The sequence below is a fragment of the Ascaphus truei genome, chromosome 3 (assembly GCF_040206685.1).
Source record: "Ascaphus truei isolate aAscTru1 chromosome 3, aAscTru1.hap1, whole genome shotgun sequence".
Lineage (NCBI taxonomy): Eukaryota > Metazoa > Chordata > Amphibia > Anura > Ascaphidae > Ascaphus > Ascaphus truei.
In genome coordinates, this window is record NC_134485.1 from 272,176,829 (window position 1) to 272,191,852 (window position 15,024).

The 15,024-nt window shown below is 47.5% G+C and overlaps 1 protein-coding gene across 4 annotated transcripts in view; it reads right to left on the minus strand.

Moving 5' to 3' along the window:
• Nucleotides 1-15,024, minus strand: part of FARP1 (FERM, ARH/RhoGEF and pleckstrin domain protein 1) — a 232,135-nt gene that overhangs the window by 189,987 nt on the left and 27,124 nt on the right. Inside the window, exon 1 of one of the 4 annotated variants that reach the window (XM_075590820.1) lies at nucleotides 6,947-6,966. The exons of the other annotated variants lie outside the window; for them this stretch is intronic. The gene's annotated coding sequence lies outside the window, so the exon portion shown is untranslated. Of the gene's footprint in view, nucleotides 1-6,946; nucleotides 6,967-15,024 lie in introns of those variants that run through there. 4 annotated transcript variants of the gene reach the window in all.

Consider the following 15,024-nt stretch of genomic DNA (forward strand, 5'->3'; position numbering starts at 1 on the left):
TTTTTACCACGTCCTCTGGAGTGCCTTTTTGTTGCCTTTTTAAGCTTTGATTCATGTGATTCCCCTTTAACGGCAAAGAACGGAGCACCCGTGGCAGATGTAACGTAAGTGTTTGTGAGTGCACCTTTATTTGAACTACCCATTCTTCACAAATCTTTTTTTATTGGGTACATTTTCAGTATACAGGCGATCAACTTGAAAAATTTGTGCTGTTACATGCATATTGTGTCGCCCGTCGAACTACCCATTCTAATTGTGGTGCCAGAAAAAAACAGTTAACTGACAGGTGAAACCGTAACAAATTGAGATTTGGGAAGAAGAGGAGATGGGGGTGAGGCAGGGCAGGAATTGATTGCTGCTTTAAAATACAGCAAGGCCCAGCTTCTGGGCGCCCTGCTTTTCGGCGATCCGCCGATACAGCGGTACCGAGAAGGGGGCCGGCATGTCTACAGAACCGGCCACATGCGCAGAACAGACCGGTACAATGTTGCGCATGCGCAGAATGAAGTGTTTTGCCGATGATGCGCATGTGTAGAGCGGCACAATGCCGTTCTGCGCATGCGCACATAACGAAAATCGCCGGTTCCACATTCCGGCGGTTTTCGCTTTGCGGCGGGTCCTTAGAACGGAACCCGCCACATGACTGGGGCCCTGCTGTATTAAGCACCGATTACCCAAGAATTCCCATGATAAAACCTAAGCAGGGTAAATCGCATAGATCACACTTTGGTATTTGCAATACATATATAATGGTAATCCTGTCCGTTCTGGATTCAGTCCACCTTTGCAAAAAGTACTGCCCCCCCCTCATCCCGAGGCATGGAAACTTAAAGCAGGGAAGACAATCATTCAAATGTTCCCAGCCTGGAAAGCCGCCAACGGGCCCCACTGCACACATACGTTCACTTGGCTGACTGCCAACATAGATGTGGAAATGCAAAGCATGGTCCCTGCTAACCAACAGCCAGACAATAACTCCGAGCAGTAACTAACAGAGCACAGGAATAAAAGCAAAAGGAACACACAATGATTTTTAAGATACACCTTAGGATGCGCTTATAGTGCCTGCGACGGCGACCCAAAACAAATCAATTGACTCCGTCGCCAGCGCTTATAGTAAGCGCGACGGAGCAACGGAGCGTCTGAAAATTTGGAAGACGGGTCTTTCTGATTTTTTAGAGACGGTCGCCACATGTGATTGTCTCTAAACCAATCAGAGACTGCGACCCACCCCCCTTTGGTGACGTCGCTGGCGACAGTCGCTTCAAATCCAATTACAACTTTCGCTGGTGGCGACGGCAATGTCATCGGTCGCCGTCGCCAGCACGATAAGCGCGGCCTAAGTAAGAAATATTTTAAAGCTAGAAATTAAATATTTAAGTAAGCAATCTCTCAACATGTCTGAAAATATGCGTTAGAGCAATACATGTACTGTACAAGGAAAGAAAATGGAAACAAATCGTAAAAAAAAAAATCTTAGCTAAGAAAGCACAGAATGTGTTTAAAATAACATATCACAGTATCACAGACTACAGGTTTCATATATATTTTTACGTTAACTAGATCTGTAATGGAGAACATCAGAAACTTAAATCTACTCTACAAAAGTGTTCTTTGATACTAATCACAAAATACTAAGCATGGTAGGGTCAAGGTCATGTATAGGCATACCCCGGTTTAAGGACACTCACTTTAAGTACACTCGCGAGTAAGTACATATCGCTCAATAGGAAAACGGCAGCTCACGCATGCGCCTGTCAGCACGTCCTGAACAGCAATAACGGCTCCCTACCTGTACCCAAGCTGTGCGCAAGCGGGGAGACTATAGAGCCTGTTACAAATGCGTTATTTACATCAGTTATGCACGTATATGATGATTGCAGTACAGTACATGCATCGATAAGTGGGAAAAAGGTAGTGCTTCACTTTAAGTACATTTTCGTTTTACATACATGCTCCGGTCCCATTGCGTAGGTTAATGTGGGGTATGCCTGTATATTTAATGGAAGTAAAAAACCAAAACAAAAAAGCCTACGTTTACAACTCCTCAAACCATATTAGGAAGTGAAAAATAATAAGGAAGATAAATGTACTTGCAGCCAAAAAATACACAAACTATTTAATGAACATGCTTAGTAATGAGGACTTTTAACTTTAGAATCACAATACATCATTTCAGTAAATAAAAATATCACGTGACCACATTCACGTCTGTAATCCTTCTTTTTCCCATTATTTCCTAGCATACAATGCTTCCATCGCAGCAAGGGATTCTGGGTAATGATATGTAAATGAGCACACAGTGTCACCTTTTGCTTCATGTAAATAAATTTCACAAATGAACGTTTGTTTTATAAAGATATATTTATTATTATCAAAGGTTTTACCAGTAAGTAATACATTGAGTTACCTTTCGTTTTCAAGTATGTCCTGGATGACCGAGAAAATTGTTAATAAATGTAGATGTAGCCCGGTCCTCCCTTTAGCCCTCCTTACCTCAGCTACAAGCGGGCAGTCAGGGAGGTTGTAGGGGCGACCCGGTCGCCGGAGCGCCTCGGCGGAACGCCGGGAAAGGGCGCCGTCATTTTAGAAATAGCCACGCATGCGCACAAGCACTTGCGCATGCTCTGTGAGCTTCCAAGTTGCAGCGGCCATCTTTCTACACCCTGCGCAGGACATAAAGAGCGGCGGCCATTATTCTCAAATGGCTACGCAAGGGACTACAAGTCCCATAAGCCTTAGGGACAGAATCAGGGAGCAGGAATGGATTCATTTGGCGCGCTCTGCGGGACCACGCCAGTCGGATCCAGGACAGAGAAGGGGAAGGTAGGGTGAGAGGCGGCAGATGTCTGTTGAGTGCGGGCGGCGGCTGTGGGGCGCAGGGGTGTGAGGCGGTGGGTGGGTGAAAGGCGGGAGGGCGGCGGGAGTGCGGGCGGCGAGTGGGTGAAAGGCAGAGGCGGGTGGTGGGTGAAAAGCAGGGGCGGGAGGGCGCGTGGGTGAAAGGCAGTGGGTGAAAAGCAGGGGCGGGCAGGTGGTGGGTGAAAGGCAGGGGCGGGTGGTGGGTGAAAGGCAGGGGCGGGCGGGCGGTGGGTGAAAGGGCGGGCGGGTGAAAAGCAGAGACGGGAGTGCGGGCGGCGGGTGGGTGAAAGGCAGGGAAGGGCAGGCGTCGGGTGGGTGAAACACAGAGGCGCGAGGGCGGGCGTCGGGAGGGTGAAAGGCAGGGGCGGGAGGCGGGTGGGTGAAAGGCAGGTGCAGGGACGGGAAGGCAGGTGCAGGGACGGGAAGGCAGGTGCAGGGACGGGAAGGCAGGTGCAGGGAGGGGAAGGCAGGTGCAGGGAGGGGAAGGCAGGGGCGGGGGGGAAGGCAGTGGCAGGGGTGGCGGGGAAGGCAGGGGAAGGCGTGGGTGGGGGGGGAAAAGGCGGGGGAAAGGCAGGGGCGGAGGGGAAGGGCGGGGGAAAGGCAGGGGCGAAGGGGAAGGGTGGGGAAGGCAGGGGCGGATGAGGGGGTGTCACTGTGTGTCTGTGTCACACTGTGTGTCTGTGTCACACTGTGTGTCTGTGTCACACTGTGTGTCTGTGTCACACTGTGTGTCTGTGTCACACTGTGTGTCTGTGTCACACTGTCACTGTGTCACACTGTCACTGTGTCACACTGTCACTGTGTCACACTGTGTCACTGTGTGTGTTTGGGGGGGGTCAAAAACGGAGCTGGGGGGGTCAAAAACGGAGCTGGGGGGGTCAAAAACGGAGCTGGGGGAGGGGCAAAAACAGAGATGGGGGGTCAAAAACAGAACAGGGGGGTCAAAAACAGAGCTTGGGGGTCAAAAACAGAGCTGGGGGGTCAAAAACGGAGCTGGGGGGGGGGCAAAAACAGAGCTGGGGGGGCAAAAACGGAGCTGGGGTGGACAGCTGTTGAGGAGGGCCTGAGGGGTGATAGTGGGGGGGGAGGCAAGTCCGGAGGGGTGAGATGGGGGGAGTGTTGTTGTATTTACTTTTGGTGTCGTGGTCAGCGTCTCCAGGGGTGTGTGTGTGTATGTTTGTTTGTTAGGGATGTAATCCGCAGGGTAGGCTCACAAATCTCAGGGCTCACACAGTATGATGAAGCTTCTGGGGTGTGAGCAGTCCACACGGGTGAGAGTGTGGTGTGTGAGTGGAAGAGTGGCTTAGAGTAGACCGGCCAATGAGAGCCGTGGGGGGGCGGGCCATCGGGGGGAGGGGGTGGCGAGACACCGGCCAATGAGAGCCGTGGGAGGGCGGGCGGCCGACGGTCCAATCAAATGGTTTCCAGACACTCACAACCAAGATTTTCAAATTGATATAGATATAGATATAGACGAGACCACGACTATTCTAAAGCTTGCCTTAAACTAGCCCGGTTACATTCTGGGTATGTGCTGGGCTTGTTTAAGGCAAGTTTAAGGCATTTCTGCATTGACTAATTACCCATAGGATTAACACAGCAGGGGTCCCTGGCAGTCCCATTCAGCCTTCCCCTCCCTGCACCTGCCTTCCCGTCCCTGCACCTGCCTTTCACCCACCCGCCAATGTAAACAGTAATACCCACGCACGTAGATAATAACAACCTTTACTGAACATATATCACAGTACCCTGTAACACACTATGTGTGTATATGTATGTATGTATGTATGTATATATGTATATACAGCAGAGACTGCGACTATTCTAACACAAACCAGTGGCAATCGCCAAAAAGACCCAGGTACATTCTGAATACATGCCTTAAACTAGCCCCAGCATTTCTGCATTGATTAATGGCCCACCAGATTAACAGCGGGGGTCCATGGCAGTCCCATTCAGTTTGAATGGGACTGCCATGGACCCCCGCTGTTAATCTGGTGGGCCATTAATCAATGCAGAAATGCTGGGGCTAGTTTAAGGCATGTATTCAGAATGTACCTGGGTCTTTTTGGCGATTGCCACTGGTTTGTGTTAGAATAGTCGCAGTCTCTGCTGTATATACATATATACATACATACATACATATACACACATAGTGTGTTACAGGGTACTGTGATATATGTTCAGTAAAGGTTGTTATTATCTACGTGCGTGGGTATTACTGTTTACATTGTTCCTGTGAGGGGCTTAGGCTAAGGCCCCGCTCCCAGAGTCAGCGCGCCCGCACTGCAGACAGGCGGTGCGCTGACATACACAGACCGCGATATGCGGTCTGTAGGGAGCGGGAGCCGGAGCGGGAGGTGGGCAGGAGTGGGAGGATTGACAGGGAGGGGGGGCGTGGCTTGAGCGGAGGGACCCGCTCATTCCCCCCCTCCCTCCACGGACTCGGCCTGGAGCTGCTGATGGTAAGTAAAACACACACACACACACACACACACTCATATATACACACAAACTCATATATACACACACACACACACGCACGCGCACACACAGACAGAGGCAGGCACACACGCACTCAGACACACACACAGAGGCAGGCACTCACGCACTCAGGCACACACACAGACACACACACAGACAGGCACTCACGCTGCTGTCACTCCACACTCCTCCCCGCTCCCCGAAGCCTCTCCTCCTCCCGAAGCCTCCCCTCCCCATTGGCTCACAGCCACACCACGCGACGCGTCAACGCTAGGGATCACCATTTTCTTGTGTCCCATAGCGGCTGACGCGCCACAGCGTGTAGTGCGCTGTGCAGCCAGGGGGGACCGGGACCGGCTCCTCAGGATTCCCCTGCTGGTGGGGAAATCGCGTGTGGCCGCCCGCGCCAACGAGCGCAGCGGTACCGAGGCCTTATCCTGCTAAGTTGGGATCCCTCTCAGGTGGAGGCGCTGCACAGTAGCGAACACATTATCACTCCAGGCTCCCAGTGGCGGAGGCTCAGGCCTTCTGTGAGCCAACAGGTAATGGCAGTACCGGAAGCCCCTTAAGTTACGGGGGAACAAGGGCTCTGCCCTACACTTCAGGTTAATGGGTCAAAACGTATTTAAAAACACCTCATTATTTTTCTTTTATTTTTTTAAGTAGCAATAACTTTGTTTCAGCCTACCACACATCAGTCATTAGTTTACCATTTTAAATAACAACCAACAATAATAAAAAAAAATAGATATTACATTGAGCTGATAACAAATGACAACCCCACAGATGGATAGCCCCAAAAATGACTAATGATAGTAAAAAACAAAAAACAAACAGGAAACCTTCATATACAAAATATAAGTATTGAAATAGTAATCGGAGTCACAAAGAATTCTCCATTTACCTTTAACTCTTTTACTTGAGACCAAATGTTTTAACTCGGACAGTCTTTCAGACAATAAAAAAAAATGATGGATTTTATATCTAATATCTATCTAACATCCAATATCTATCTTATATATATTTCTATCTCTATATATATTCTAGTTGTGGTCTTTTACCATTTCCCATGTCAATATTTCTGCATCATAACAGTTTTGTTCTAGAGGGATACTTTATTCTAAAACAGCACAGCGTGGGTTCCCCCTCGTTGTCCTTTAAAACGGCTTTACAACCAGTTAAGTGCTTACATTTCTTATTTCTTACTCCTAGAATACTGTAGGTTTCATTCTGCTTCATCTCATATTAGGTGTCACAGCAACAACGCTAATAAGAGGCCCGGGAGGGGGGATAAAACTGTGACCATTTCCTAATCCGTTCAGTGCAGAACAGACATGTCCTTAATAACTTAACTAAAATGAAATAAAACTTAAACCAGCTCTGCCTCCCAGCCTAGAGCATCAAACTTAAACATACCATCCGTATCTTTTAACACTCCAATAAAACACTCCAACAATTGCTGTGACAATGAATCATATATATGCAACACCCCAACCCCCCCCCCCTGCAAAAGATAGGGTGTACACGTATTCAGTCTCTCCTTGCACTGCAGACAGGGTTTCTACCTGCTTCAGCGTAGTGCAGTAGCTCAGTCAGTTTTTACCTTTAGTCTCAGGGCTTCTCTGGTGGATGCAGGCCTAGGCTGTAGTGAGGAGTAGAATAAGTGGAAAAAGGGCATCGGGAACTTTTAACATGATGCTTGCTTTATTGTCAGCAGGATCAGCATACCAAACAGCATAGACAGGACAGGCTTTCAGTTTCTCTCTCATTCAGCAGTTTCCCCTTTGTCTGCATTTCCTCCCAGGACCCAACTTAACCCTGGATAGGAGTGGAGTAGGCTCTGCCCCAGGTCCCTACTTAAACCTGGGCTATAGCCCTGCTCCCTGCAGCATGGGACCCTCTGTGCCTGCCCTAGCACCTAGGTCTCTCTGCCCCAGCACACACACTCTGAATAGACCAGACCCCCCCTCCCACCACCTCTCACTGTATCTACCCAGGAGGTATCAACCAGTTTCCCTCCCAGTCTCTGGGCAAAACTGGATGTTGCCAACCAGTCACCCCATTGGTCACACTAGCTTTCCTGGAATTGCAACATTCTAACTTGCCTCTGGGACTGCCAGAGTGCTGACATAGCCTACTGTACATGCTAAAAGGGACCTGATTTTAGCAAGGGGGCTACACATTTTAATCTTTTTTTTTTAAACATAAAATACAAAATAACGGCTACTCAGGGAAAGTTCCCAGCCACGGAAGCCCCCAAGATGGCGGCGGCCCGCGCGTGACTTAAGAGATCCCCAGCCCAACGGCACAGCTTACCCGGAAGGAGGTCTCCGGCGGGACTGAGGTACTCCTGGGTTGCCGCAAGTAAGCAACGGGGAGGGGGAGTGCCGCAGGCAGCGGGTGCAGCTATCGGCACAAGGCTGAACCCACCCGATCCCAGCGGGAGGGGGGTTAGTAGCAGAGGGGGACACGGAGAGCGCTGCTAGAGGAGGATCGTCACCCCAGTATAAGGGGGGGGGGGGGGGCGACAGCAGTCACCAGCCAACAAGGCTGCCAAAAAGGGATCAGGGTGGAGAGGAGGGGTCATTGTGCCCAGTGCTATCTGGGGGAAGAGCAGTTCTCTCTCCTGCACCCTCTCACCACCCCCCGCCCCACCCCAAGTGAAAACTGCATAAACAACCTGCAGGGGGATCAGAACTGTAACCACCAGGGGGAAAAAAAACCTCCCCCCCAAGAAAGTGTTAGAAGCCTTCAAACACACTGTGGGGACCCACAGAATAAGACATCCACCCAGCCAATATCATTAAAGGCACACAGCCAGAGCCAGGCATTCATATCTCCCAAACTGCATCAGCTCACAAACTTTGGAGTGAAAGGCCAAAGTCTGGATATTGTATTCCACCTTCCCTTCCCCGCTTACCGTGGAAACCAGTCAAACCAAACCTAGGAGCCCCAGGTCCCCTGGCTGGGGACAATGTGCCCCCCCCCAAAAAAAGGGCGAAGCAAGCTAAGATGGCGTCCTGAGGCTCATGCTCAGAAAGGTCCTGGACTTTCTTCTAATCTTTTGTTAGCAATCTGGCCTTGTCTAATCAACTTGCGAGTGCTGCTCATCTACAATGGCCTCCAAAACCCCCAAACCTAACAAAAAGAAAAAAAATCAGAGCGAACTGCGAGAATACTTTAAAAAACACGGTAAGCCCTCGCCACTCAATGCAATATCAGGAGAGGCCCCATCTAAAGAATACTCAGACTCTGACTTGGGGGTGAAGATTGAAAATCTCTCCACGAAATCTGATTTGCTTGCCTTCTATAACAGAATCGAGTTATTAATGCAAAAGGCAGTAAAGGATCTTAAAGAAGAAATATCATCGCTTGGAGAACGTACCAGATCCCTAGAGTCAAAAGTAGACGCAACAATCACCCACCAATCCCAAATGGACGACGAACTCAAAGAGGTAAAGGCCCAGCTTATGGAAGTCAGAGACAGGCAAGAAGACATGGAGAACAGGGACCGTCGCAACAACCTCAGGATCCGGGGGATCTCGGAGTCAGAAGTAGACGTGGAAGGTTTTATAGGCAATTGGCCAACGTCAACCCTCCCAGACTTCCCAGAGGAGTCCCTCTCTCTGGACAGATGCCACAGAACTCTGAGAGTGAGACCCCAAACGGGTGATAAGCCAAGAGATGTCGTATTAAGGTTTCACTATTTTAAAACAAAAGATGCCTTCAACACAGTGACGAGAGCATCCAGAGACCTCAGGTTCCAGAACATACCATTGCAGGTGTACACAGATCTGGCCCCATCCACATTGGCTAAAAGAAGAAGCCTGCGAGAGGTAACGGCAAAACTGAGAGACCATAATGTCAGGTATAGATGGACTTTTCCGTTTGGCCTCATGGTGACCAAAAACGGGAGACCCCAGACACTTAGAAACCCGGAAGATGGCGAAGCTTTCCTGGATCATTTAGGTTTGGGATCCTCCCCTCTGAGATCCGCCCCTGACGAGAGAGGCCCTTCCACTTTGGTCCCTTCCTGGTCAACGGTCCCCTGGAGAGGCTCGGAATCTCCAGCGAAACAGCCCAATACGGAAGCATCCAAGTCCTGAGGTGTCTAATGGATTCTGTCCCCGTATTGACGCTTCTAACCTCCCCTCACCGGGTTACCTTTATGATCGGCCCCAACCTCTAATTTTTCAGACTTTAAACCAGTCTAGGGGAGGTCCGCTTGGCAGACCCCTCCTTCTCCCCGTTAGCTGGAGAAAAGCCGCTCTTGAGGATTGAGGCCGAGAGATGAGGACTTTTCCGCTCCGGATAGCCAGGGGGTGCTGTTATTTCTAATTAACCTGTCTGTTTTTCTAAAGGTTTAAAGGTTATGTTTAATAATAAGTAACTAATTGCAACAATGCGCTGCTAGAGATCTGTTTGAAGTGAAAAAATGTTAAAAGAATATATGTTATATCTGTTACAACGTTCCCAAGGTCAAGTTATTATTTGAATGTTATAATTGGTATCAAGTTCAGTGCATGCCCCAGGGATGCCTTTTCTATATACTAGGCTCAAAAGCCCAAGGAGGCTCCGGGACTGGAGCAGGAGCTGATGGACTATTAGAGTCTTGACTACTAGTCCCCCCCAGGATGTCTGTGTCCGTAGCGACACAGCTGCCCTTGTTTTTCTTTGTGGTATGTCCCTACCGCGAAGCTTGTATCCAAGGGCAATTGAGCATTAGGAGTGTCCCCCTAGAGGTACACCCATGCTCGTCACTCTTTAACTTTTGGGCTTTTTTGCCCATTTTTTCTAGGTTTTTCCTCCCCGCCCCCCCCCCCCAGGAACAGCAAATGGTTGATGAATACTACAGAAGCTTTACAGGGCAGCCCAATCTCGCTCGTCTATGTTCGCCAGCGATGCTAACCCAAATATGGGATGTCCCTTAAGATAATCTCGCTCAATGTGAAAGGTCTAAACTGCCCTAAAAAAAGAAGAATGGCATTGTCAGATTTAAAAAAAAAAAGGCGCCGACATCCTTTTCCTGCAAGAGACCTACTTTAGATCCCCAGAAAATCCAAACTATCTAGACAGACAATACAGGGAGATCTATTTCTCCTCCGCGATGGTCAAACGAAGGGGGGTGGCCATATTATTCCATAACCGGGTCGCGTTTACATGCAAACACAAAAAAATGGACAGAGATGGCAAATATATAAAATTCTGGTGGGAGAATTGTTTGGTAAGGAAACAACCATAGCCACAGTGTATGCCCCAAATGAGAACAGTGCGAACTTTTTCGACTCATTTTTTACTACACTAGGTATCTGGGCGAAAGGTCAAATTATTTTAGGAGGCGATTTCAATCTCGCTCTAGATCCGACCCAGGATAGAACTGTTGCTCCGAACTCAGGCCCACAGATCTATAGATCCCAGGAGATTAAGGCTCTTAAACAAGTCCTTTTCTCACTTAATTTGGTAGATATATTTTTTTTTTTTTTTTTTTAGCATGTTCTTGTATAGCGCTGCTAGTTTTACGCAGCGCTTTACAGAGACATTTTGCAGGCACAGGTCCCTGCCCCATGGAGCTTACAATCTATTTGTTGGTGCCTGAGGCACAGGGAGATAAAGTCACTTGCCCAAGGTCACAAGGAGCCAACACCGGGAATTGAACCAGGCTCCCCTGCTTCAAACTCTCAGTGCCAGTCAGTGTCTTTACTCACTGAGCCACTCCCTCTCCCTATATATATATATATGGAGAGAGATGAATCCCAGGACCAGGGATTTCACCTTTTACTCATCCCCCCACCAAACATACTCACGTATCGATTATATTTTTATAAGCGCACCTCTGATCCCTCAGGTCTTCGAGTCAAATATTCACAATATAACCTGGTGAGATCATGCTCCAGTAGACTCCACAACCACAAATCTTAATGTTTTAGCACCCAGAGCACCTTGGTGATTAAATGAATCTCTTCTTAAGGCCCCAGAGGTTTTGAAGGATGTTATCAGGGCAGTTGAGGCTTTTTTTCAGACTAATGAGGGAAGTGTCACATCAAGGACAACATTGTGGGAGGCTCATAAGGAAACAATTAGAGGCTATCTGATCTCTATTGCCTCATGCAGGAAAAAGGCACACCAGCTAAAGATTGATTCCCTCCAAACGAAAGTTGATAGGCTATCTAAACTTCACAAAAACAACCAATCCCAAGAGACGATGTTATCCCTTAAGGAAACTAGAGCAGAGCTCAATATGTTTTTAACTGCAAAAGCTTAACAATCTCTTAACTGGTCTAAGAGGAACTTCTACGAAAAAGCGAATAAAGCAGACTCCCTCCTGGCAGCTAAATTGCAAAACAGACGCCCCTCTATCAAGATCTACTCAATTAGACTGCATTCAGGTTTATTAACCTCGAATCCTAAAGCGATAGTGAGGGAATTCCAAGACTACTACTCTAAACTATACAATGGCAAAAAGGTATTACATGATGCCCACACCCGGGCCAAGATAACTACCTATCTCCAATCCGCCAACCTACCTTCTCTTACTGAGACCCAACAGGGTGCTCTGAATCAATTTATAACCTTAGAAGAAGTTAAACTGGTAATTAAGAATTTAAAAGTCTCAAAATCGCCGGGCCCAGATGGGTTTATAAATTTATATTATAAGAAATGTAGTGACGCTCTCTCTCCCCACCTACTTAAGTTGTTCAACTCTATTATGGCTGATTCAGACTTCCCAACAGATATGCTGCAAGCTTCAATCTCTCTTATCCACAAGGAGGGGAAAGACCCCACAATATGCGGGAACTATCGACCAATATCTTTGATTAATTCGGATATTATTATTTTTTCCAAGATATTGGCCAATAGACTAGCAAAGATTCTCCCCTCTTTGGTCCACAACGATCAGGTGGGTTTTATCCCTGGCAGACAAGCCGCGGATAATATTAGACGAATTATAGATCTCACGGCATGGGCAGCACAGAAAGGTGATCACGCCATGTTGCTCAGCCTTGACGCCGAGAAGGCCTTTGACCGTATAGATTGGATATATATGGAGGAAACACTGAGGACCTTTGGTTTTTCAGGAATATACCTCAAAGCAGTAATGGCCCTCTATTCAAATCCAACTGCAATAGTAAAAAGCCAGGGCTTTCCCTCCTCTCAATTTTAGATAAAAAGTGGTACAAGACAGGGTTGCCCACTGTCCCCACTTATTTTCGCTCTCTGCTTGGAACCGCTGGGGGCACATATACGCCAAAACCTTAATATCTCAGGCCTTGAGGTAGGTGATCAGACATATAAGCTGGCTCTTTTTGCGGACGATATTATCCTTACAATATCAAAACCTTTAACAACCCTACCAAATCTGTTTAACGAACTATCAATTTTCAATAAATTATCAAGCTTCAAGATTAATAACAGTAAGTCTGAGGCTCTGAATATCAATCTGAGACAGGAGACGGTTAAGCTAATCAAATTAAATGTTGACTTCAGATGGCAACAATCCTCACTGAAATACCTGGGAGTCTTTTTAACAAAGGACTATGACTCGCTCTACCAGGCTAATTACCCTAAATTATTAAAGATATTAAAAACCGATCTAGGGGCCTGGGCTAAGTTTAATGTGTCTTGGATGGGGAGAGTTCAATCAGTGAAGATGAAGATGAAGCTCTATCTTTTCCAGACCCGCCCTATACCGATTATAACTTCAGATACAACCAAACTTCAATCTTTGGTCTCCAAATTTATTTGGAATAACAAAAGGCCCAGGCTTAACCGTAAATTGCTATCTAGGCCCACAGAAGCAGGAGGCATGGCCCTTCCTTGCCTTCTCTCATATTACAGGGCTGCTCAAGCAAGTCAGTGGGTAGCGTGGCATGCAAGTCCGTCACTTAGAAGATGGGTCGCCTTGGAAGCACATCTATTACGCCCCACTCCAATAGAAAATATTCTCTAGCTATCTAACAGGATAGGCCTTTTGAGACGTCCAGTTTTGCCAGCGATCACACACTCTCTCAAGCTGTGGGACATACTTAAATTTAAATACAAGCTAAGTAACCCAAACTCTTTGATGACCCCTTTTTTTGGAAACCGGGATTTTTCCCCAGGACTACCCAAACTATCTTTTGCAAACTGGCGGCAAGCAAATATCTGTAGACTTTCTGATTTTAGCCACGATTTTAAAGTGACGCCTTTTGACAATTTGGTTAGGGATAGGGGGGTCCCAACGGGAGAGATTTTTTGCTATTTCCAACTAAGGGCCTTCTATACTAAAGTCAAGCCCTCCAGCGCTGTCTCACGGTTTGAGAGACTCTGCTTGAAGGCAGACTCCCATAAAGGGTTGATATCGAAACTATACGGCCAATTCTCTCTGCCAACCGAAGACCAAGTGAAGCTTAAATTTATAGAAAAATGGGAAACTGATTTGGATGAGGAATTGGAAAACAAGGATTGGGAGGATATCTTTGAAGCGGTAGCGAAAAGCTCAATCTGTACAACTATTCAGGAAAATGTGTACAAAGTAATGACCCGTTGGTACAATACCCCTGAAAAGATAGCCAAGTATGTTCCAGGCTATTCACTTATGTGTCCTAAAGGCTGAGGAGAGGTGGCCTCCTTCCTGCATATGTGGTGGGCATGCCCCTTGGTGCAGGCTCTGTGGAGGCAGGTGAAATCCTGGATTCGCCAGATCATGGGTTCGAACATCCCCTTGGACCCGTGGCTGTTTTTACTAAATAAACCACTTCAAGGCCACACCAGGGCGGAAAATAAACTAATAACTCATATTATTACTGTGGCACGATGCGCCCTAGCAGGTCTCTGGAAACAAGATAAAATACCATCAATCCCGCTAATAAGAAACAAGGTCTGGTTTGTATGCATGGTGGAAAAACTCACCAGTTTTCTAAATGATACATACGAAAATTACCAGAAGGTTTGGCTACCCTGGATATTGTTTGCAGGTAGCCAAAATGTTACATTAAGCTCCCTCAGTCTGTAAGCACGAAATCCATTCCCCACACTATGTCCAGAGGGCACATCTGGCTGCCTCCCCCGGCCCACCACTACATTCTATCCCACAAAATCTAACTTCCGCCACACCACTTCGGTTTTCTCATTGACAGACCTCATAAAAGATGCGCCAGAATCCCCTTTGGAAAAGCAAATTATTTTATATTGACAAGTTTTATGTTTTTGACAGCCCGCCGACTTACTGTTCCAACCCCCCCCCCCACCCCACCCCTCCCTTTTGTTTCTGTATCCAACCCCCACCCTGAATACCCATTTAACCATGCTGTATTTCTGTATATTGTTGCCTTACTATTCAATAAAAAAAATTATGTTTAAAAAATAAAATAAAAATACAAAATAACATTAAATCAAAACTACTGTACAAAAAAGGCTGTATGGGGGGGCGTTTCTTCGTACTTTGTTAAAACCGTTATTCCTGCACCTCCTTTAATACCTTTTGGGCCACATAGGTGGCTGCGAGCCGACAACTGGCCCCCCGTGTGGACCAATCATTCAGTAACTCGCCACTCCCCCCCAACCTATCAGCAGCTTCCAAGTGGCACTGACAGCCAATCAGCGGCTGCCAAATTTCCCCGTGGCCAGCGTCCACGCAGGCATGCAGCCCCAGGCTAAAAAGCCTTTGGCCAATAAAATGTCTTCATGAAGTGAAAGAGTTAA